Source organism: Sciurus carolinensis, chromosome 9, assembly GCF_902686445.1.
Source record: "Sciurus carolinensis chromosome 9, mSciCar1.2, whole genome shotgun sequence".
Lineage (NCBI taxonomy): Eukaryota > Metazoa > Chordata > Mammalia > Rodentia > Sciuridae > Sciurus > Sciurus carolinensis.
In genome coordinates, this window is record NC_062221.1 from 140,654,177 (window position 1) to 140,673,407 (window position 19,231).

General features: G+C 48.4%; 1 protein-coding gene across 4 annotated transcripts in view; it reads left to right on the forward strand.

The window, feature by feature from the left end:
* Positions 1 to 10,366: 10,366 nt before the first annotated feature.
* The window catches only part of Pcbp3 (poly(rC) binding protein 3), a 230,443-nt gene continuing 221,578 nt past the window's right edge, over positions 10,367 to 19,231 (forward strand). For all 4 annotated transcript variants that reach the window (XM_047564155.1, XM_047564153.1, XM_047564157.1 and 1 more), the window contains exon 1: positions 10,367 to 10,546. The gene's annotated coding sequence lies outside the window, so the exon portion shown is untranslated. The remainder of the gene's footprint in view (positions 10,547 to 19,231) is intronic.

Below are 19,231 nucleotides of genomic sequence, written 5' to 3' on the forward strand. Positions count from 1 at the left end.
ACACTTGGTGGCGTAAAGCAACAGCAGTTGCTGACATTCTTGCCCCTTGGGGATCTGGGTTGAGGGGGCTCAGCTGGGTGGCTCTCAGTCATGCACGGCTGGTGCCCAGCTGGGCTGGTCAGCTGTGGGGGCTTACTGTACCTCCATTTGCCTCTCCAGCACAAAGGCTCAGGCAGAGGACCTTTGCTGTGGTGACTGGGCCCCCAGGAGCCCCTAGGAGAGGCAGAGGGACAAAGCCAGGCTCTTTTCCAGCCCAGCCGCGGTCAGGAGCACCACACCGCCATCCTCTGAGTGGAGTGTTCTCAGAATCCACTCTGCTGAGGCAGCAGGTGCAGGGTTGGGCTCTTCCTGGGCAAGCAGCAAGTTCTGGAAGAACATGTGGGCAGGGAACATTGCAGCCACCTGACATGTCCACACCTGAAGGGTGCCCATCTGCAAAACAGTGGGAGACTGTCAGGCTCACACAGCTCCCTGGCAGGGACAGTGGCCTCCAGGCCGCAGCCACTGCCATGGGCACTGGTGCTTTGAGTCTCTTCACTTGATCCTCCCACCAGCCTCGAGAGGACACTGAGGGCCTGAGGCAGGGGCCAGTGTCACATGCTGGTCATGAGGGTAAATGAGCACTGTCATTCAAAACTCCTGGCTGACTCTGCTTTGTTCTGTGGAGGCTCAGTTTTCCTCTTGGTAGACTGTGTGCTTTTCAACACTTGAAGATTTTGTAGTGGCTGAAGGTGTAGCTCAGTGGTAGAGCACTCGCCTAGCATGTGCAAGACAGACCCTATGTTCAATCCCCAGCATGAGAGAGAAGAAATTTAAAATTCTCTAACCTTATGTCTTGAAACTTTTTTAATCAGCCAGCCCATTCTCAAAAAGCACCTGAGAAAATTTCCCCAAATGTAGGTAATTTTACTTGGTTGAAAACATTAAGTACACAATAAAACATACATAAAAATGAGAAAGGATGAGATGAAATAAAAACTTCAGGATGTTTCATCTGTTATTAAAAAAACATTGTGCATTCAGTTTAACACTATTACTAATTTAAAATTAGTAATTATGGTACTGCTTAGGGAGGTTGGTGTGAATGAATATGCCCTATTGTTTTAAACACCTCGTTTTAGTACATTGTGAAACTGTGATTTCAAGGGTCTCGTCTAAAATGCTTGTTTCAATAGCTGGCTGTCAAAGCTAAAAAGAACACCTCGGAAAAATATGCAAATTCAAGTTTAAAAAGTGCATGTTGGCTGCACTTCCAAAATCACGGCATTCTTTGCTTAGTCCATCCATCAATTATGCAAAGGCTTTTGGTGGAATTCGGCTGGTAAATTTCCATCTTCCCTGATGCCAGTCATATTCCAGCAAACTAATTGGAAAAAGCTACTTAATATATTTTAAGCAAATGGGTTCAAAACTCACTGAATCTTTTATTTTAACAGATTGGGGAAATGTTTCTCTGTGGTAAAATGAGCTAACACGAGAGCGGTTACAGGTGACAGATTTAACAGGTTTGGGGACAAGGTGACATGATATTGAGAACAGTTCCAAACTCCCACTGCCTGGGCGCCTCCCTCCCACTGGCTTCTAGTAAGGGCAGTTACAGTCTTGCTGGGGGCTAAAGTGCATTTCTTCCTCGAAGGGACAAAGCACCTAAGCCCCCTGCTTCTCGGGAGGGTGCTGGTGGCATTGCACCCAGGCCTGAGAGAGCCTCGTGGGTATGTTGCCTGCTCTGCCTTCTGGTGTGGCTTCAGAGCAGCAGGGGACCTACAGTGGCTTCCCACCACCTGGGGGCCTGTGCCCTTCTGTGCTCAGGCCGTGGGGCTGTGCGTGTGTGCACGCCTGCATACTAAAGCTGTGAGGCAGGCTAATTAAAGCGCACAAGGAGACTGTGAAGCCTCTTCATCTGGCACACACCTGCGTGCCCCCTGCACCGACACCCTCTGACCTGCTCTGCTGCTACCTGTCGGACAAGAACTCATTCCCGCTTAGATCCCACACCTGTGCCTGAAGACCCCAGCCTGGGTCCCCATGCCATGGACTTTGCTGTCCCAGGGAGGGACAGTACTAGGGGCAAGGAGAAGGGGCAGGGCTGGGTCACCCCCAGGGAGGGACAGTCCATGGCTCTGAGAGGGGGCACAGGGCCAACCTCTTCTCAGCAAGGAAGTCCTGCTTGTGCCACTCTGTGGGTGGATGAGTGGCTTGGTGTAGGGTTGGTGTGGTCTGCACCCTGCCTCAGAGGAGCGACTGCAAAGAGAAACCCAGGGCTCACCTTGCCGTCAAGCCCTGCCGCCTCCTTTCCATTGCCAGGTGTCCTGTGGGAGCTGGTGTCTGGCTCTGTTGCTTCCAGGTTTATTTAAGTTTAGCTCACTTCTGCTTTTTGACCCACACCTTCCTTCTGGCCTTGGCTCCTTCTCCGGGGGTGTGACTTTCAGCGGTCACTTTAGAGTTAGTCTGGCACATTCTCAGCTTCTTGCTGAATGATATTTCACAGGGTGTAAATTCAACTTTCCCGTTGAATGACAGTTCAGCTGGGCATAAATTCTTGGGTGGCTTTTATTTTCCTTCTGTACAGATATTGCATCCTCCTAGCAGGCATCTCAGACGCTGCTGCTGCGTCTTTATTGATCTCACTGCCATTCCCTTTAGCATCTACTCTCCCTGGTCACCTTTCAAGTTTTTCTTCCTCTTTGGGATTCTGTGTTTTAATCTTGCTCAGGTCTTCTAGTGCAACCCTGTTCTTTCTCGATTTCAGTCACTTTCTGTTATGGGCTGAATTGAGTCCCTTGACCTCCTCCTCAGCTCAAATGTTAAAGTCCTAACTCCAGTACCTCGCTGTGTGACTTTTGGAGATGGGGCCTTTAAAAGCCTAATTAATTTAAAATGAGGTCATTGGGGGTGGGCCCTCATCCGGCATGGCTGGTGTCCTTATGAGAAGAGGAGATCAGGACACACACACACACACACACACACACACACACTACAGAGGACAAACCTGTGGAGACACAGGTGAAAAGATAGAAAAAGCCTGCACTTGTGTAAATATGAGACTTTTCCCAAACTGCCCTCAACCCCTCAGAAAAGCTGCAAAGTATTTTCGTCCCTTATTTTGTCTGTAAAGGCCAGGTGGCTGACCACCCTTCCCCTAGCGGTCAGGCTGACCCAAAAGCAAACTTTGCTGATACACAAGCGAACTTAAAAATAACGACCACCCTCCTCTCAATGGTCAGAGTGACCCAGAACTTAAGATAACATACTTTGTATGCAATTGTATATGTTAACCAATCAAAAAGAGCACTGTAAAACTGCTTGCCTTTCATTATAAAAACCCTGCTAAACATGGGCTTGGGGGCTCTTAGCATCACCAGTTACCAAGTTCGTGGAGGACCAGGCTCGAGCTTGCTAATAAATGACTCTTTGTTGCTTGCATTGATCGTGGTCTCTGGTGGGCTTTGTGGGGTCTCGAGACACTGGGCACAACACAGGGATAAGACACTGTTGGCAAGCCAAGGAGAAGGGTCTGGGAGAACCATCCCTGCGTCCCCTTGATCTCAGGCTTCAGACTCCACGGTGTGAGGGAACGGTTTCTGTTGGGTCAGCCCCCACTCTGGGGTGCTTTGTTGTGGAGCCCCTAGAAAGCTAGCACATCTTCTAGGCTGCGGATGCTGTTACTTTGCCCCTCGGACATGGCCTCTTTGTAGTCTCTCTACTGTCTGCCATGTTTGAGTATGTGTCCCCCCAAATTCGTGTGCTGGGACCTGAGAGAGTATTGAGAAGGGGAGACTCCAGGAGGTAAGAAAAGGATATGATCAGGTGGTACATTAGTGCCCCTCTGACAGGGCCCAAGGGAGCTAGGTGACACTATTCCTCCTCCTGCCATGTGAGGACACAGCAACAAGACACCATCTTGAAGGTGGAGAGCAGCCTTCACTAGATATGGAAATTTCTGGTACCTTGATCTTGGACTTTCAGTTTCCAGAACTGTGAGAAATAAATATATGATGTTTATAATTACTCAACCTCAGGTATTTTGTTATAGCAGCAGGAGTGGGTTAAGATACCACCTATGCTGTATTAGCTCATTCTGTTTTTCCTCTTATTGGCCTGTGTCTTATTTTCCATCTTTCTGTGTGCTATTTTCTGGATATGTTCTCACCCTTACGTTCTAGTTCTGGTTTGTGTAGGTATATTGTGGAGTGCTGGGAGCTGCCCTGTATCCCAGGCACTCAGCAGTGGCTGGCACTGAGACCCAGGAATGAAAAAGCAGACACTTCTGCCTCTACCTGCCCCTTTAGGAGCTGAGTAGGGACTTGTAGCAGAGGGAAAGAGGAGGTCACAGAACTGGAGCTTAGGAGACATGGAGACACCCAGGTTTTCCTCAGCAGGGTGCAAGAGGGGGGACCATAAGGGTCAGGAGGTACAGTTGTCTCCACCTCTGGGGGTGGGGGGAAGGGACCTGCTTTTGCCAAATGCCTGCTGCACAGATCTTGTCCTAGAGGCAGCTGGTGAAGGACTACTGACCCCGTCTCAGGAGGCTGGCAGGGCAGGGCTCTGGAGACGTGGTTATCTGCTTTGCTGCCTAGCCTTGCTAAGGGCTTTGCAAATGCATAGGCTCCTAATGGCCCCACAGGTGCCATAAAGTCACTGATTCATTGACTGGGGTCCAGGACTGTGCCTATGGGATGGGAACTGGGCGAGGTGCTGGGCAGAACTTTCCTGAGCAGAGGTACCTCCCAGGCTCCCAGAGTGTGGTCTCTGCTAGAGGAGCTCCCTTAATTTGCATTTAAGGGTGTGTTTCCCACTACTTGCATTCTTGAAACACTTAGCAGAAGTCTTTGGTTGCCAGAAGGCTAAACTTGCATGCATGTATTTTCCAGTACAGCAAAGCAGGAAGACAGTGCAGTTGCTGTGACGGCATGGGTGGGACACCACGGAAGGCTGGTAGGGTTAGGCCACACCTCCACTAGCAGCCTCCTTCTACATAGGTCTCCTCTGCTGAGCAGTCCTGTGTGGTTAAACTCATCTCTGCAGAAATTAGAGAAAATTACGTCAACCATGATGTAAGGTGACCCTTTAAAAAAAAAAAAAAGCAGCAAATGAATGTAAAAGTCAGTTTTAAAATGTTAAGTGTAGGTAGGCAAATCAAGGGCATTCAGAACACATGCCCACATCCGTTGGGGGCTGCTTTCTTTCTTGGCTCTTCCGGGTACCCCAGCCAGTGAGGCTTGGAGGAAGGCAGTGGCCCCTTGGAGGCTCACAGACAAAACAAAGAGTTGTTCTACTTTTAGTCTTAATGGTGCCTATTAAAGCATGCAGAGAAGGGGAGGGCGTGGGGCCTCCACGAACTGAGTCTTCCCAACACAAAAGGTGGGTCAGCTGGAGGGCCTGCCTCCCACCCCCATGGTCTTTATTTACTCTCTCTCTCTTTTCTCTCCACCTTTCTTTCCAACTCTCTCTCTGGGCAGTGACTTGGGCTCCAGGTCTGAGGAGTCTGAGTTTCAGAGGTGTCACTTCAAAGCAGGGCTGAAGACTCTTGCTTTTTGGTGTTGAGGTAAGATAGATGAAATAAGAAATAGAAGGAGACATATAAGAAGAACAAGGAAATAAGATTTTAATTCAGAAGTTCCACATGCTTTTCAGGTCTGTTACTCTCCAAGCCAGACTCTTTCCTAGGCCTGTTACTCCAAAATCCCGAGACATCTGTAAATCTACCTGTGCACTGTTAATTAACCTCCCCAACAAATAAATACAGATCCAATAATTTGGGGAACTTTCCAGCACTATCTAGTGATCAGATAATGAAGACCACAGCATCCTAAGGATCCTGAGATTGACCAAACCCTCATAAACTGTCTTGAGATCCTCAGACTTATCCAACCAATACCATTCCTACGTGCCTTCCCATACACACCCTCAGGTTTCCTAAGAACCCCAATGGCATCTCTCACTCTCAAGATGGCCCACATTCTCCTTGAATGTGATCTGCTTTCCTAATAAACCTCTGTTTATGCCTATGACATGCCGAAATTCTTTTCCATTACCTAAACCAAGGATTCACTGGTCCTGGGTGATATTTTCCCATATCTGCAGGAACTTCTCAGACTCTTCTCTGGGGGCACCTCTGCTCCTTAGACAGTGTGAAGGCTGAGTGAGGGCAAGCAGGAAAACAGCCCCTGTCCACTAGAGATGGTGGTGGCAACTGCAGGGGCCTGGACCCTTCCAGGAAGGGATGAGTTAGTACCCATGAGTTAGTGCCTGCAAGGCCTCCTGCACACCCCAGATACTTTGTTCTTTGGGGTTCAAAACCATCTGCTTCCACAAAAGGCTTGAATCCACTTTACCAACACTGGGACAACTTTTGGTGTTTGCAGGACAAATATCGCAGAGCGCTCTGCAGAGGCTTTCCATGTGTCCATCCCATGCTTCTAGCCCCAGGGAGGGGACATGGGCCTGACTGAATCCCCAGGGATGCAGAAACAGTGCAGAACTTCTGTAGAATGTGGTTCTGGTTCTGGGAGAGAATTTAGATGGGGCAGCAGGGGGGCACAGGCTAGCTGCAGCCCAAGAGGGGAGAACATGGGAACACTGGGGCATCTCTGTCTCTTCGTGTGAGTCCCTGTGACCCCCCATCAGTGCATGCTGTCTTTCCCCAGCACCTGGCCACCTAATCACCCCAGCTGGGGTTCCCTCAGTGGGCCGTGCGGGTCTCTGCTTTGGGGTCTCAGTATGGGCATTTCCACAGTCCCCACAGTGCCAGGAACCCAGCAGGAACCCTGCTGACCTGCCCCTTTTCACCGGGCCCCACAAATTGCCCCGCCCAACAAAAGTACGATTGAATGTAGTAACAACCAGATAAGTTAGTTCAGGAGCACTTGTTATATTTTGGTATCAAAAAAGAGGAAAGTGACGTCCAGAGCGTATTTTGTGTTTTCGCATTTCCCCAGCCCCAGGCAGGTGGTGCCGGCATTAGCTTCCCGCCTTCAGGTTTCGCATTGCTTTCCGAGCGCCGCGCCCTGCTCCGCCAACCCGGGGCAGCTTTCAGAGAGGAGAAGACAGCCGCCCAGACGCGGGAGGGAGCCTGGTGCAAGAGCGCTGGCCTGCGGCGGGTGCTCGCAGAGGGTTCCGAGGCGTGCGGGAAGATAGCGGTAGCGCTTGGGTTCCCCAGGCGAAGTGCGCTCCTGCCGCAAGCTGCGTGCAGGGGCGCCCTGTGCGCTCTCACCGCAGCGAGGCCCAGCACGCAGGGGAGGTCAGCGGAGGCCACACGCTCCCCTCCACACTCAAATCTCCCTCTGCCTGGCTGCCCACCCGCCTCCGGGCACCGGAGGTCCTGCGGCTGAGAGCTGATGTCGTGTGGAAGAGCCCAACTGCGCGAGGCTGCGGGTGGGGTGGGGCAGGTCCGCGAGTCTCCGAGGACTTCGACATTAATCACCACCACGGCTGCTTTCTGTGTGTAACTGTTTCCCCGGCACTTCTAGTCATCTAACACGGAGCTAAAGAAGGCTCCCGCCCGCAGCCCTCCAGATGTCCCAGCTCTGTGGTGGCGGGGATAAGCCTGACAATCAGGAAGACCGAGTGAGGGTGGAGACTTTCCTAGGGCTTGGTCTGACATCACTCCGAGCAGGGATAATTACAAGGCTCCTTTCCTCCCGCTCTCCACGCCCCCAACAAGACACCATGGAGTATTTATAAATAGGAGCCCCACGGGGCTCTTCTGGGACCGTGGACGAGCACACTCTCAGGGCTAATTTGAGGCAGGAAGCACAGGGAGGGCGGGCAGAGGTGATGCACAGACGGCACATTGTGTGGTGATGTGGGTCGCCAGCTCCCAGCCTGGGTTGGGGGCTGCCCTGCGCTGGTTCAGAGGGCAGAGATGAGAGAGGGTGCAAGCAGATGGGATTGCCTTGTGTGTCAAGGGCGGGGCCATGAGATGATCTGCATTTTTTCTTCCCAGGGCTGGCAGGAACTGGAAATAATTGAAAGTTGTTAGGGTCCAACTCTCTGCCCTGAAAACACTATCATTACTCTTCTAATGACTAACTGTGTCTTCCAGGAGGCGATGTAGGCAGCTGAGAGGCCTGGCTCCTGGAAGGTGGGAGTGGGAGGCTGGCAGCCTATAATCTGCGGGTATAAGAGTACCCTAACCAGAGTCCCACCAGCTCCAGCCTCCAGCAGCAGCCCCAGGGTCCCTCCAGCCCTTCTGCATGCAGAGTCCTGGAAAGCCTAAAAGCAGGGACCTAGGGTGAGGTGCTGTGAATCCTTGATCCCGTGGTTGGGGTCGGGTGGGCGTCCCTGGCCCCAAGTCCTGTGGGAGGGGGTCTACCTCTACCCTTCCTGTTTATTTCTCCCAGCAAGGTCCTGGCTCTCAGCACCCTTTCCCAGCATACCTGGTGACTCTCCACCAAGCCTCCCTCTCCTCCTTCACCCTCCTCCCTACCACTGGAATGGTTCTCCCAAAGCACAGGGTTGGAAATCTGCTGGAAATCTACTTACGTGTACATCCAGGTTTCTCACATGCCCCAGGTAGGAGCCTCGAGGATACCCTCTTTTCAAGCCCTTGTCAGGTCCTTTCTTTTTTAAAGTTTGTGAATTACTCTGGTGACATTTAAAGACAAATGAGAATACACCTCTTCCTTATCCATCCCACCCCAGTAAAACTGTGATCTGTATCTCAGGTGGAGTGTAGAACTTTTCCCTGCCAGTGGATTCCAGAAACCCATCCCTGAGCTCTGCCTGCTTCTGGGCATGCCTATGGGCCTCAGGAACTGTATCGAGGTCCAGGTCCATGAGGATCTCTATATCTTCACAAGAAGAGGACTTTAAAGTGCAGTGACAGGCAGGAGTGGCAGGCAAGCTTCCAAAGGTCCTCCTACTTAAGGGAGGCCAGGAGTGCAGCAGGGACTCTTCTGCCTTTAAGGCACAGTATTGTCCTCAGTGGGTGGTCTAAAGTGTCTGAGGGCTCAGGGCTGGATTAGTTTTATCCTGCCTCTGCCCACCAGTTCACTGCTCACAAAGGCCTAGAAGTAACAGAGATGCCTGGGAAATGCCTCCTGCCCCACCTAGCAGTAAATCTTGCCAATGGGCACCCTGTTGGAGCTACCTGTGGAGGAAAAAGTCTGGTCCCCAGACCCCTCGGACAAAGCCTGTAGCCTGGGCTTCTGGGGACTTGGGTTCTAAGTCCCCAGCGTCCTGGAGACTTCTGGTGTTTCTCTGGCCCTTCTCCTTGCTAAAAACCTTAGGAAGTCAGTAAGGCTGGATCCTTGGCTCCAGGGTTTGGGGATGCAGAAAGCAGGTCCCTGAACCAACACCGGAACCACACCTGTGCCCCAGGCCATAGTAGCTGGTTTTTTGGTTTGGTGCTGCTCTGGAAGCAATGTGCATGTACTAATAATAGGCCGGGATCACAAATGAGACACTGAGAGTTCAGTTTGACGAAAATGACCATGATAGAAACAAAACAAAGCAAAAGGCAGCCAAGGAAGGGTGAACAAAGGATCCTAAAATAAAAACAACTAAAACATTCCGTTCCCTGAGGACGGCCAAGGCAGCCAGCTCTTCAGGCAGCTTCAGTCACCTACGGACAGGTACACCGGGCCAGGCATCTGAGAGCGGCAGGCGAAAAGTTCGGGGCCGAGCAGGGGCGCGGCGCAGAGGCAGCGTGCGCAGGAAAACGGGTACCTGGGGAGGGGGCTGGGTCCCGGACCCGACCTGCAGGGCGCCGAAGGCCGCGCGTCCAACTGACCGCCCCAGGACCCGGGCCCACGGAGCTCTGAGGCCGCAGCCTGAGGCCGCAGCCTGAGCCGGCAACGCGCCTGAGACCTGCGGGGGCTCGCAGGAGAGGCCGCGGGGACTGCCCTGGAGAACCCGCGGAGCAGACTCTGGACGCCAACTCGCGGCCCACTAGCCCACGTGTGGCCCCGCCCCCGCCCCCAAGCCCGCTGGTCCAGGGGCCGCAGTTCGCAACTCCTGCCCCACCCCACCTAGGCCGCCTCCGCCTTGCTGAGGTCCAGTTACGGCCGCACCCTTGTGACCCCGCCCAGGCCCCGCCCCCTCTCTTTACGGCCTCGCCCCGCCTCTGTCTTGGGCCCCGCCCCAGCATGGGGCCCCGCCCCCGATCGCCATTGAGCTGTCCCTCCGAATCCCCCTACCTCGCTCCCGCCCCGCGACGCTAGTTGGTTTCGGGTCGGAGAGCTTCCCTGGGCGCGGATTGGCCGCGCTGGTCGCCGTTCCGCCGTTCGATTGGTCCGCGGTGCCCGCTTTCGCGGGCCCTGCCTCTGGAAGGAGGCGGGGCCAGAGGCAGCGGGCGACTCCGGATTGGTCGGCGGCGAGGTGAGGGCGGGCCCGAGCCGCGCGCAACGCTTGGGCTGGAGCGCGAGGAACCGCTGCCGCCGCCTCAGCCCTGAGGAGCCCTCAGCCTCCGCGCTTTGGTGGCCGCTCGGTCTCCTCAGGCTCCGCACTAAGCGGGGTCCGCTGCTTCAGCACAGCCCGGCCGGCCGCGTCCGCCCCGCCCGATCTCCGCCGCTGGCTGGTGGCTTCGCCGCCCGCCGCGGGACAGGTGAGTAAGTGGCCGCCGGCCGGGCCGGGGTCCGGGTCAGGCGCGCCGGGGGCGCAGCGCACCCCGCGTCCCGGCGGACCAGTCCCCGCCGGCGGCCGAGGACCCGGCGGCCCGCGACCCGCGGCCCGCAAACTTCCCCCGGGCCCGGGCGGGCAGGGCCCCCGGCGCGGGCTGAGGGTCCCAGGCTGAGTGGGGGTCCCAGGGGGTGGGCCTGGGCCGAGGCAGCCCCGGGTGGTGGGCGAGGGACCCGGGCGGGGTCTGGACGAGGTCCCACGCGGGCGGGTCCTGGGCGGGTCCGCGCCGGCAGGTCTGGACCCGGCGCCGGGCGCGGGACGCGGTCCTTGCGGAGGTCCCGGCGCGGGGCGGCAGCCCGGCCGGTCGCGGGTCCCGCGCCCGCGCAGGGTGCCGGCCGGACCCCGGGCCTGGGCGTGTCCGGCGGCCCGAGCCGGGCGAGCGGCCCGGCAGAGCGGGGTCCTGGCGCGTGCGGGGTCCCGGGCGAGGTCGGTGCCCTGGGCGGCAGGGTCCTGGGCGGCAGGGTCCTGGGCGGCTGGCCCTGGGCGGCTGGCCCTGGGTGGCTGGCCCTGGCCGGCGCACGGAGTGGCCGGGAGAGCGGCCCGCACGCCCAGGCGCACTCGGGCGCCGGGCTGCCCGGCCTCCCATCCTTTCCCCAAATTCGGAAGTTGTCAGTGGTTGCAGGTCGGTTGACAAGGGTGGGTCGTCACCTGGACTTGTGAGGCCTTGGTTTCAAAACCGCACGATTGTCTCGTGATTGAGAAGAGATTCCGGGAAAAACCCGAAACCCCAGGGCAGGTGGGTGGTGTGGAGCTGGGGTGCGGCCTCCCCAGCCATCAGCAGCTGCCTTTTCTTCCCCTGACCTCCTCCTTCCTTTCCGCTTTTCCTGGTGACCCTCTTCAGAATAGGTAGATGGAGCTGGCGCAGGTTCCTCTTTTGGGGTCACTGTATTTAATTTTCTGGCAGGATGGCTTTTTTTCTTATTGTCCCTACAAGTGTTTGGTGAAAGTGTTTTGTTGTTCTTTGTGCTTACTGGTGTTTTCTGATTTTTTTCCCCTACACTGTCAGTATGTTACTTCTTTCGGAGATTGGAAAAGTTAATCAAAACTGGGACTTTCCCTCATGATCACGGACTTGAAGGTCTCTGCATATGAGCCGATAGCAGTGTGTACTGCCCCAAAAGGAACTGCGGGTGCAGGACCTTACAGAACAACCCTTTGAATCTAGATAGGTAGCATACAGCCCCACCATTCCAAGCCATTCCTGTGCCTCTGAAGCTGAGTTTGCCTCCTGGAGCAAACTGTTGCCCCTTCCTCTTCTTTGGACTTACTCAGATGTTGGTCCCATAAGAGGTGCACAGGGGTGCTTCCCTGGCCTCTCATCTGCAGGAACAATATATCAGCTAAGAACATCTCAGAGAAATGGAGATCTTCTCCAATTTTGCCCAGAGATTGTGCACTCTGGAAGATCATTGTTCATGAGAGGGCTGGAGGCGCTTGGGATAGTGTCTTCAGACATGAGATTTGTCAGCAGGCAGGGGCTCTCCAAACACAAGTGCAGTGATGGACCAACTGAGGGTTCAACTTTGAGTAGTGTCCTTTTCACTTGTGTGTAGACTCTGTACAGTGTAAGTTCAGTACACATATTTTGTAATACATAAAACTTTATATACTTTCTTTGTCAATTGATGCTCAGTATTATAAGGGTTTGAAAATGCTCTGATGGTGAATGGGGTCTTTATAACTGAAAAATTGGAAATCCATCGTCAGCCTTCAGTCCTAGTAGCAAAGACTCACAGGACCCTGTGAGCCCACTGTCCATGGTGCTGAATCTGTGTCTTCTCTTTGTTCCTCCCACTCCCAAACTTCCTTTCCAGTGTGAAAGTGATTTTTAAAGTATGCTTTAAAATTAATTTAGGATTTCACATTTTAAAAAGAAAAGTTGAACAGGAAAGTTCTGCTGAACCTGAATAGGAGCATGTCTTTAAAACACTTAAACTATATCATTTTTTCTTTCTCTCTCCATTAAAAGCCAATAATTGTGCTGACTTAGCATTGTCTTTCTTTTGCTTAGTCTTTCTTCTCTCCAGGGGGAGTTTTCTTGCTTGAGTATGAACATCAAGTAACAAGCCGTTGAAATTAAATGAGACTGTTTCTTAATAACCACCTTCTAACAAAAGAACCCTTTATTGCAATATGCACATATATTTGTGTGCATAGGGCAATTTGTCCCTAACAAGCACCAGTTGATCCACCCTTACACCTCCAGTCTTTTCTGGAGAAGGCCGAATATGTGGTGGCTCATTGGTGGTTGCCAGACATTTCTATTGTTAGAGCAGCTTCAGTGCTCTTGTATAATTTTGAGGACTGTAAATCATTTCTGATAAATACCTTATTTCTCTTGGGGTTAATTTTATCAGTTACTTTAGAATGGCCCACAGGTTAGCAATAGAAAGGATGTTGCTTGTGGTACAGAGATTCTTCCACATGATAGTGTATTTCATATCAAGGCAAACCGTGGGTTATTGAGGTGTTACTGGTATGATTATCTGAACTAGTTCCTTGGCCCTACTTGATGTGCATTTAGCCCAGGTTATCTGTAACATTTCTTTTGTTGAGGGAACTCAGCAAAATGTCACTCAGGATTCAGGAACACTCTTGAGTGCCTCCTTTGCTAGTTGCTATGATCTGAGAACCCAGAGGGAGTGAGACCTGGTTCTTTTAAAAAAAAATTTAAAATAATTTACAGTCTGCATTTTGATTCATTGTACACAAATGGGGCACATCATTTCGTTTCTGTGGTTGTGCACAATGTAGATTCATACCATTTGTGTAATCATATATGCACATAGGGTAATGATGTCTATCTCATTTCACCATTTTTTATACCCCCCTCCCTCTCATTTCCCTCTACGTAATCTAAAGTTCCTCCATTCTTCTCTCATTCCCCATCCTCCCCCACCTCCATTATATATCATCATCCACTTATCAGGGAAAACATTTGGCCTTTGGTTTTTTGGGATTAGCTTATTTCACTTAGCATGATATTCTCCAGTTCCATCCATTTATCTACAAATGCCGTAATATTATTATTCTTTATGGCTAAATAATATTCCATTGTGTATATATACCACAGTTTCTTTATCCATTCATCTGTTGAAGGGCATCTAGGTTGGTTCCACAATCTAGCTATTGTGAATTGAGCTGCTATAAATGTTGATATGGCTGCCTTACTGTAGTATGCTAATTTTAAGTCCTTTGGGTATAAACCTTAGAGTGGGATAACTGGGCCAAAAGGTGGGTCCATTCCAAGTTTTCTTGTCATTGAAGGACTCACCAGTCAGACTGAGAAAAGGGGCTTGTAAATAGATGGTTGCAGGGCCACACAGTGCTGCAATTGGGATACACAGAAAGTCCAGTGAGAGTTGGGGCTTTGAGTCATTAGAATGGGGATCTCCTTCAGAGAGGAGGTGATCTTTGAGATGAGCCCTAGAGGATGAGTTGTAATTGGGCACCGATATGTATAAATTGATTAGAAAAAGATGAGAAGATGGGTGTACTTGGAGAACAGATTGTGTGGTGATACAGAAGCTGGAGGAGTAAAGGAGCTGGAACCCTATAGGGATGAGGGGGGAGAGTGGACCAAGGGTTGTGTGGTAGGTAGAATGCTTGTTTTCTAAGGCTGTCCGTGTCCTAATCCTCAGAACCTGTGATGTGTTAGTTACTTGGCAAGGAAAGTAAGATAGTGGATGGAATCAGGTTGCTTACCAGATGATTTTTTGGGATGGGTACCAGGGATTGAACTCAGGGCACTCGACCACTGAATCACATCCCCAGCCCTATTTTATATTTTATTTAGAGGCAGGGTCTCCCTGAGTTGCTTAGTGCCTCACTTTTGCTGAGGCTGGCTTTGAACTTGTGATCCTCCTGCCTCAGCCTCCCGAGCCGCTAGGATTACAGGTATGTGTCACCATGCCTGACTCACCAGATGATTTTAAAATAGGGAGATGATCCTGGGATCCTGGCTTGTCTGCATGGGCTCCCAGTAATCAAAGGGCTCATTAAATGTGGAAGAGGGAGGCAGAAGTGTCACTGTCAGTGATAGGAAGTGAGGATTTTAGTCATCTTTGCTGACTTTGAGGATGGAGGGGATCATGAGCCAAGGGATGTGTGCAGCTTCTGGAAAAGGTAAGAAGATGGATTCTCTAGAGTCTCCAGAATTGCAAGATAAATATTTGATGTGCTAAGTCACTAAATTTGTGGAAGTGAGTTGCAGCAATAGTGGGAAACTGGTGCAAGTTGGGACTGTGCTCTGTGCAGTCCTGGCTGGGAAGTTTGAGGAGGAAATAACACAGTCAGATTGACTTTAGATGATCAAATGATTAGCTGCTATTTGGGGATATTTGTCACATTTGGTAAAATATGGTTCTGGGCCCCAGTTTCACCTCCTGGGCAAGACTGGCATCTGATGTTGTCTCTCTGACCAGTCTCCTGCCAATGGTGTGCCCCGCCCCACCCTTGCCAACTGCCATGTCCCTTTGGCTCACATTTCCTCTCTGCTGGCTCCTGGGTGAGAGGCTAGGTACATACAAGTGGGACTCTGGGATCACAACCTCATGCCATTGTTGCCTCACATTCTAACTAATCCTTTGTATCTTTAAGTGTTTTAATTGTTGTCAATTGGGTAGGTATGAAATATCTCACTGTTTTAATTTGCATTTCCTTGATTACTAGTGAGTTTCAGGATTTTTTTGGTCATATGGGTTTCCTCTCATTTAATTTGTAGTTTCACATCGTTTCTCCATTTATTATCTAGGTTGTCCTTTTAGAAGTTCTTTATATATTCTGGATTCTATTTATGTCCTATTCTTTTAAAAGTTCTTTTTGGATGAACAGATGTTTACTTTTAATGTAGTCAAATTTATCAATCTTTTCCTTATGATTTGTGTTTATTGAGAAGTCTTATATTACTTCAAAGTCATAAGATATCCTTTTCCTTAAAAAAAGTTTAAATATTTGCTTTTTGTATTATATCTGCACTTATTTTTGTATGGGATATGAGGTAGAGATCCAATTGTAGAATTTTTTCCAAATGCCTAACCAATTACTTTTATTGAATGCCATCCCTTCCCAGTGATCTTCAACACTGCCTTTGAAACACCAAATTTCACAAATGGTACAAATCAGTTTCCTGTTTCTCTATGAATATAACGATAATTTCTTTCTTCCTAGTCCTTAATCTGTTATTTAATTTTTATAAATGCTTGCACCACTAAACAAAGTGGCATAGAAATCAGGTAAGAATATCCTTGTATTGCTTTTCACTTGAAAGGCAATCCTGTTAAATCCTTAATTGTGAACTTTGCTTTTGTGTTTTGGTGGGTTTCTTTTATTAGGTTAAGGATGGTCTCATCTACTAGTAGTTTGATAAAAACCTTTTTAAAAAAAATCATAGATTTTGATTTTTATCAAATGTTTTTCTATATTTATTTAGATGATTTAATGTTTTTTTTCTTTAAACAATTGTGGCTGAGATAAAATATTTTAATCTTTTAATTTTAAGCTACAGGGTAAACTGTACTTTGTCATGATATGCTGCACTAAATGGTTCTGTTGGATCTCACATTATAGTATTTCACTTGGGGTTGGTGCACAGCCTCCTGAGGATGCTGGCCAGTGCTGGCCTATTCCCCCAGTGACTCATTCGGCTTTGGTGTCAAGATGGTGCTTCAATTCTTTGATAGGTTTTAAAGGGAGGATATTTAGTCCTCTGAAAATTTGGAAAAATTGCTTCTTAATCATCTTAGTCTGAACCCTTTAGAAAATGGAGACTTTTGCATGAGTATGTAATTGTTTTGGAAGGGTTACTGGTCTATCTGCTTACATTTTACACCTGATTTTAAATGGGGCAGGGACAGGGTGTCTTCCATGTCCAAAATTACAGGAAAACTGAACACAGGTCACTATTGATAATATTCCCTATATTGGGAAGACTAATTGATGTCTGTGTTGCAGAGTGGGCCCAAGCCTGTACCATGTTGCTCTCCAGGTCTTATGCATAGATTTTTCAAGTGTGATGATCATCAAGGGGTCATTAGAATATGAAGCTAGATAGCATAGGTGGCTTGTGTTTGTTGTGAGCAAACAGTCTGGGCGAGTCAGCTTTGCATTACTATGATGAGATACCTCGCATAAAACACTTATGAAGTAAAGAGAGGTTTATTTTGGCTCATAGTTCTAGAGGTTTAAGTCCGAGATTGGGTGACCTCCTGGGTTTAGGCTTCAGGATATGAAATCATATCATGCTAGGATATTTGGTATACAGATTCTCTTTGCTGGCTTGAGGAAGTAAGGGGCCATGTTGTGGAAGCACATGTGGCTAGAAACTGGGTATTTTCTAAGAGCTGAGGGTGAACTCCAAGGGTTGACAGTAGGAAGCAGGGAACAATCAGGCCTATAGTGCAGGGACACAAATTCTGCCAGTCACCACAGCAAACTCTACCAGTCAAGCCTACATGTGAGCACATAGCTTGGCCAACACTTGCTTGCAGCCTGTGGGACCCCAGGCAGGGGACCTGTAAGCCGCTCAGGTTCCTGACTCAGATTGTGAGATAGCCACTGTATCCTGTTTAAGGAGCAATGCGCAGCTCATGTGTGTATCTCTGTGACCTCCTAGTGATCTCACTAGAAGTGGATTTGGGGTACTGCACAGTATTCAGATCTGTGAAGTTATTGGTTCATCATACATTTTGTTTTTTAAAACCTTTTTTATTTATAAAAGTAATACAAATGTTTTGAGTAGAAATATTGAAGCAAACAGAAAAGTAAAAAGGTGAACATCATTCAAAATCTTACCATCCAAAGATATCTAATGGTTTTCTACATATATATGCATATCCTAAAGTTCAGATTCATTCCATGATGTGTTTTATAAATAAATATTTTCTTTTGAGCATGTGCTTAGCATGCACAAGACTCTGTTTTCAGTCTCAGCACTAAAAATAAACAAGTAAATAAATAAAAGTAAAGCATAAGAATAAAAACATCTGCTTTTACTAGCATGTCAGCACTTCCTTCTGTCACTGTGCATCCTTCTGACATACCATCCTGAATGGCTGCATACTATTCCAATGGGTGTCCAAGTTTATTGAGCCAGTTCAATATGGCTGAACATTTTTATTGCTCTGATATTCACCATCATAAATAATGCTTTGGTAAATATTCTGTATAAAAATCAGCATGTTTCTTGCTGCTACTTCTGAAGGATAAATTTCTAAAGACAGAACTATTAGGTCAAAGCTTGCAAATGTTTTTAAACCTCTTGATACTTAACCTATCCAGCTTCCAACAATTCTAAAAAATAATGTAAAAGTTGGATGTCTGTTTCTATAACTTGCCAGGTTGGGATAGGACAAAACTATTGATTTTTGAGCATTTAGGTTCCTGTTTTCTTAACCCTGTTTTCAAAGTGCTTTTAAATTATTCATTAAAGTGCAATATGGATTCTATTTATAGACATGTTTGTGTGTGAGATTGCTCTCTTAATGTTTGGGAAAAGGCTTATGAATTGCTGTTATCACATCCCTATCTTTGACAATCTTTTTCCACTCCTCTCCACCCTTTCTTTGTTCTTAGTCAACGAGAGACACTGAGACACAGAGGCCTCGTGGCCTTGCATTACTCAGACAAAAATGGCTGTTCTGAGCCAGCCTTGTTCTTTTCTTCTTGCCATTAGCTAGCTGACCTCACAGGACGAGAGATCAGCCAAATATTAATTAACTCAAAAATATTTTTGTAATACTAAAGTAATAGGTGTTTATTTAGAAAATTTCTAAAATAAAGACTAGCATCCAAAGCAGAATAAAAATCTTGACAATCCAAAAGAAAATATGGCAATCCTATCACCCACTGATGACCAGTGTGAAAACATAACTTGGTCATGCTGCCTATACCTGTACTGGTCTGCTGATGACTGATACTTTGGGATTTTTGTATCCAAGTCTATCAGTGAAGTTGGTTGGTGATTTTCCTTTCTTGTAACTGTCCTCATTATAATCTGAGATGAACAATCAATTTATTAATTTGCAGCCTTTCTCTTTTTCTAGTATGTGCTCTTAAAGGTGATACATTTTCTTATACATTATACAGAGATTGATTTGAGACATCTTCATTATTGTTTAATATATTTTTTAATTTCCATTATGATTTTCCTTTGATTTTAGGTAATTTAGAAGAATATTTTAAAATCTCCAAACATTTGAGTGTTTTCTTACTATTTTATTGTTTTTCAGCAAAATTACATTGCCCAAAGATCTATGATTTTAATCTTTTGAAATTTGCTGATAAGCTTTTCTTATATATTCCTGTGAACTGCTTGAAAGAATTGGGGTCAAAGTATTATATATTCTATTTAGCTAAGTTGATAAGTGTATTACTCAGATCTGTTTTCTTATTGGTTGAAGTCTGGTTCTTGTGTGTTACTAAGATAATTATACAATTTCATTATGATTTTGGATTTGTCTTATTTCTCCTTGTAGTCTGTCAATTTTTATTTATATATTTTGAGGCCATGTTATTAGGGGCATGCAAACTCAAAATTGTTGTGTCTTCCTGATGAATTGAGTAATCAGCATGAATGTTCTCTTTTTTTTAATCCTTAGTAACGCATGTTTGT